Source organism: Schistocerca serialis, chromosome 7 (assembly GCF_023864345.2).
Source record: "Schistocerca serialis cubense isolate TAMUIC-IGC-003099 chromosome 7, iqSchSeri2.2, whole genome shotgun sequence".
Taxonomy (NCBI): Eukaryota; Metazoa; Arthropoda; class Insecta; order Orthoptera; family Acrididae; genus Schistocerca; species Schistocerca serialis.
Genome location: NC_064644.1, coordinates 7479114 through 7485113, shown reverse-complemented (window position 1 = coordinate 7485113; position 6000 = coordinate 7479114).

Genomic DNA, 6000 nt, shown 5'->3' with positions numbered 1-6000 from the left:
TCCTGTACGTAACCCATTCATGCTTCTCGTGGGCGACGTTTGCCCGCGCGGTGACGCACTGCCGAACTCGCGCGTATCACCAGTTCAATGGGCCTGATTGCACCTCTCGGACACGCCAATGGCCCACCAACCCCTGCATCATGCTCCAGGTTGTCCGGTGACGCCATGCGCTCTGTTCGTTCCCGAAAATAGCTGTTTTCTCTTTCGAATTCCGCTGCCGCTAATTCGTGTAAGCTGTCGCTGCTTCCTCTCATGACTGCCATTCTGTCAACCCCTGTTGCGCCCTGAACTGTCTCTATTAAGCGCGCCTTAGCCCTCGTAATCATGTATGTTTCCTTACCGACTAACGTTATACACTAACAAAACTTTACACACAAAATACACATTATAATCATTAACTCTCTATATCTCTACAATATTCACAAACAGGTTACGCAACAAATCCCACAAATCTTCCCGATCTCTGCGGATCCTATTCCTAACAAATTACTCTCATTATTTCCCTAATCCAAAATATTTATTCAATCTGTGACAAAACACAGAACACGAAACAACACAGTAATCCCAACAACAACAAATTAACGACGCGCCAGAAATACATAGAAACAATGAAACAAGTACACAGCATAAATACACAAACACAAATATAAAGAATTTACCGCGCACAAATAACTGCCGCCGTGATTACTGATCAGAAGATTACAGCTGTCTACACATCCTAGGCAGGGGCAGTCACGTGGAAGGGGTTTCTTTCAATAAAATGCTGATTAGGGACCGTAGGCAGGTCAGCCAAATGTCGGGGGTTTTAACAAGAATACTTTTACTTGTTCACTTTGCCTACTAGATCGGGTCGCTGGCTCTGCCTGAAGGCCTGTTATGAGACCCAACCTGTTAATTGAAGCTGCCCCTTTACTAATTTTGATTAATATTTAATAATTAAATAGTGTTCAGGGAACTGATCACTACTAAACGAACAAGGATAGCATTGAACACATGTATTTAACAATAATCTTCCTAACATCAAAGTGAACAAAGACATACCTTTATAATTGATAAAATGAAGCTAGTAATGGCAAAGGCCCTTAAATTCCAGAACTAACTCTTAAGGTCGGATAACGCATCTGTACTTGTTATTTTCTACTCTATCACCTTGTCAGACGGCATAAAATACGTCAGACAAACCTACTTCACTTCCCAAATTTTCAGTAAGAGCGTGGCTGGAAAACTGAGCTCTGGTAATCACAGGCGTCCGTAATATCGGATTAAATGCCGAAGCTGAGCATCACGTTACCAAATGCAGCGTCGTGGACAGGTCAGCAAGCTGCAGATGGCGTCTGCGTCGCCGAGGAGCCTCAATTGCAACAAAATGAATTTATTTTCGCGAACAGGCTTCCTGTTCATAAACTCCTGTTCAAAAGCTAATTCTGCTTTCTTTCCAATCGTCTCGCACTCGTTAATAGTCCGCAGCTCGTGGTCGTGCGGTAGCATTCTCGCTTCCCGCGCCCGGGTTACCGAGTTCGATTCCTGGCGGGGTTGGTTGGTTGGTTTGGGGGGGATTAAAGGGACCAGACTGCTATGGTCATCGGTCCTTTTTTCCAAAGACAAAGAACACCCACAGAGAATAAAAACGAGGAACAGAAGAGATCACAGACGATACAGGGAATCGCTACAGATCACGAAGGACTCACCTGAGCAGGAGCGGATATACTCTAGGGCTCGAAAGATGGCGACTAGCTCAGCAGTGTAAACGCTGCAGCCAGCCGCCAAGGACCGTTGTTCGGAATGGTCCCCTAGAGTTAGCGCATACCCGACACGACCAGCAACCATCGAACCGTTGGTGTAAACAATTCCAGAGCCCTGATACGTGGCAAGGATGGAATAAAAGCGGCGGCAGAAGGCCTCTGGAGGGACCGAGTCCTTCGAGCCCTGTGCCAAGTCGAGCCGAAGGCAAGGGCGAGGAGCACACCACGGGGGTGTACGCAGAGGCGCCTGGAAAGGAGGCGGAACAGGGAAAAACCCAAGCCCGCAGAGAAGCTCCTTGACGCGTACGGCGATCGCACAACCCGACCGGGGCCGACGGTCCGGCAGATGGACGACCGACTGCGGGAACAGGACACGGTAATTTGGATGCCCGGGCAAACTAAAAACATGGGCAGCATAAGCAGCCAGTAATTGTTGGCGTCATACCCACAGTGGAGGTACACCTGCCTCCACTAGTACGCTGTCCACAGGGCTGGTGCGGAAAGCACCAGTGGCAAGATGTATCCCACTGTGGAGAATTGGGTCAAGCACCCGTAACGCAGATGGGGATGCTGAGCCATAAGCCAGGCTCCCATAATCCAGACGGGACTGGATTAACGCCTGGTAGAGCCGTAACAGGGTAGAGCGGTCGGCGCCCCAGCGGGTGTGGCTCAAGCATCTCAGAGCGTTTAGATGCCGCCAACACGTCTGTTTCAGCTGCCGGATATGAGGCAGCCAAGTCAACCGGGCATCGAAAACCACCCCCAAAAACCTGTGGGTCTCCACCACAGCAAGGAGTTCGTCGGCAAGATAAAGCCGCGGCTCAGGATGGACTGTTCGGCGCCGGCAGAAATGCATAACGCGGGTCTTGGCTGCCGAAAACTGAAACCCATGCGCTACAGCCCAAGACTGCGCCTTACGGATAGCGCCCTGTAGCTGACGTTCAACAGCTGCAATGCCAGTAGAGCTGTAGTAAAGGCAGAAGTCGTCAGCATACAGGGAAGCGGAGACAGAATTTCCCACGGCCGCAGCAAGCCCGTTAATGGCTATTAAAAACAGACAGACACTTAAAACAGAGCCCTGTGGCACACCGTTCTCCTGGACGTGGGAGGAACTATACGAGGCCGCGACTTGCACGCGGAAGGTACGACACGACAGAAAATTGCGGATAAAAATCGGCAGAGGACCCCGAAGACCCCATCCATGAAGCGTAGAAAGAATGTGATGACGCCATGTCGTATCGTACGCCTTCTGCATGTCGAAAAAAGACAGCGACCAGGTGCTGACGGCGGGCAAAAGCAGTACGGATGGCCGACTCCAGGCTCACCAGATTGTCGGTGGTGGAGCGGCCTTTACAGAACCCACCCTGAGATGGAGCCAGAAGGCCCCGAGACTCCAGTACCCAATGCAAGCGCCGGCTCACCATCCGTTCAAGCAACTTACATAGAACGTTGGTGAGGCTAATGGGACGGTAGCTGTCCACCTCCAGAGGGGTCTGTCCAGGTTTCAAAACGGGGATGACAACGCCTTCCCGCCATTGCGACGGAAACTCCCCCTCGACCCAAAGACGGTTGTAAAGATCGAGAAGGCGCCGCTGGCAGTCCACTGAAAGGTGTTCCAGCATCTGACAGTGGATGCCATCTGGCCCAGGCGCGGTATCAGGGCAAGCAACTAGGGCACTGCGAAATTCCCACTCACTCAATGGAGCATTGTAAGATTCCGGGTGGTTGGTGCGAAACGAAAGGCTCCGACGTTCCAGCCGCTCTTTAATGGAGCGGAAGGCCTGGGGGTAATTCGCAGAAGCGGAACTCATAGCAAAATGCTCTGCTAAGCGATTTGCTATGACGTCGGAGTCAGTACAAACGGCTCCATTCAGTGAGAGCGCAGGGACGCAGGCAGGGGTCCGATAGCCGTAGACGCGTCGAATCTTGGCCCAGACCTGCGAGGGAGTGACATGGAGGCCAATGGTGGACACATACCGCTCCCAGCACTCCTTCTTGCCTTGGCGGATAAGGAGGCGGGCCCGCGCACGCAGCCGTTTGAAGGCGATAATGTGGGCTAAGGAGGGATGTCGCTTGTGACGCTGGAGCGCCCGCCGGCGATCTTTAATCGCTTCAGCGATTGCAGGCGACCACCAAGGCACAGCCTTCCGCCGAGGGGACCCAGAAGAACGGGGAATGGCAGATTCGGCGGCAGTAACGATTCCGGTGGTGACCGATTGAACCACGGCATCAATGTCATCAGTAGAGAGAGGCTCAAAAGAGGCAGTGGAGGAGAACAAATCCCAGTCAGCCTTATTCATAGCGCATCTGCTAGGGCTATGAGAAGAGTGACGCTGTGGTAGTGACAAAAAGAGCGGAAAGTGGTCACTACCACACAGGTCGTCATGCACACTCCATTGGACAGACGGTAAGAGGCTATGGCTACAGATGGAAAGGTCAATGGCGGAGTAGGTGCCATGCGCCACACTGAAGTGTGTGAAGGCACCATCACTTAACAGCGAGAGATCGAGCTGTGACAATAAATGCTCAACGATGGCGCCTCGACCTGTGGCCACTGACCCACCCCACAGAGGGTTATGGGCGTTGAAGTCGCCCAATAGCAAGAAAGGTGGCGGCAATTGGGCGACCAGTGCAGCCAGGACATGCTGCGAGACATCACCATCCGGTGGAATGTAAAGACTGCAGACGGTAACAGCCTGTGGCGTCCACACGCGTACAGCGACAGCCTCTAAAGGCGTCTGGAGAGGGACAGACTCGCTGTGCAGAGTGTGAAGGACATATATGCAGACGCCACCAGACACCCTTTCATAAGGAGCCCGGTTCTTAAAATAACCCCGATAGCCACGGAGCGCGGGGGTTCGCATTGCTGGAAACCAAGTTTCCTGGAGAGCAATGCAGAAGAAAGGGCGAAGGCTGATAAGTTGGCGGAGCTCAGCTAGATGGTGGAAAAAACCGCCGCAGTTCCACTGGAGGATGATATTGTCCATGGCTGAGAAAGGCGTGAAAGGACTGGAAAGGCAATTTACGCCGCTTGTTCACTCACTGCCACCGATTCAGTACCCGTACGAGAGGCATCCATGGCGTCTGAGGGACCAGCGAGATCAAGGTCCTCAGCGGACGCTAGAATCTCGACTTCATCCTCAGACGCAGAGCGCGAAAGGTGCGGTGGGGTTGGTGCCACCGCAAGTTCTTTGGCCTTAGAGGTCTTTCTCTTGGACTTCTCTCGCTGAACCTTGGGTTTCACCGGCTGGGAAGGCTTCACCGATTCAGTCTCCGGGACAGAGGAGGATCGTGAAGCCCTACGCCCGGCCGCTGGTGAGGACTTATGCCACTGGCGACCGTCATCCTTCCCGCTGGTGGAACCCTGGGAAGGGAGGGTCCCAAGGGAACTCTTACGGGCGAGAGTAGCTGAAGAAGTTAGACGCTTCTCCGGATGAGAAGCGGGGACGGACGTCCCCGACGGGTGGGAGGAGGTTGCTCCTGAGGTAGGTGGTGCAGGAGCAACCGGTTGGGTAGAGCCCCCCACGGGCAAGGGGGCAGGAGGAGTCTTACTGCTTATCGAGCTGGCTGGAAGTCTTGAAACTGATGGGGCTAGCACAGGTGTTGTAGCAGCTGCATAAGAAGATGTCATTCTCACAAGATGGAGTCTGTCATATTTCCTTTTGGCCTCAGTATAGGTCAGCCGGTCCAGGGTCTTATATTCCATGATTTTGCGCTCTTTCTGAAAGACTTTGCAGTCAGGTGAGCAAGGTGAATGGTGCTCCCCGCAGTTGACGCAGATGGGAGGCGGGGCACATGGAGTATCGGGATGAGATGGGCGTCTGCAATCTCGACATGTGAGGCTGGAAGTGCAGCGGGAAGACATATGGCCGAACTTCCAGCACTTGAAGCACCGCATCGGGGGAGGGATATAGGGTTTGACGTCACATCGGTAGACCATCACCTTGACCTTTTCCAGTAACGTATCACCCTCGAAGGCCAAGATGAAGGCACCGGTAGCAACCTGATTGTCCCTCGGACCCCGATGGACGCGCCGGACGAAATGAACACCTCTACATTCTAAGTTGGCGCGCAGCTCGTCATCAGACTGCAAAAGGAGGTCCCTATGGAAAATAACACCCTGGACCATATTTTAACTCTTATGTGGTGTAATAGTAACGTTAACATCCCCCAACTTGTCACAAGCAAGTAACCTGCGTGACTGGGCGGAGGATGCCGTTTGTATCAGTACTGACCCAGAGCGCATTTTAGACAAGCC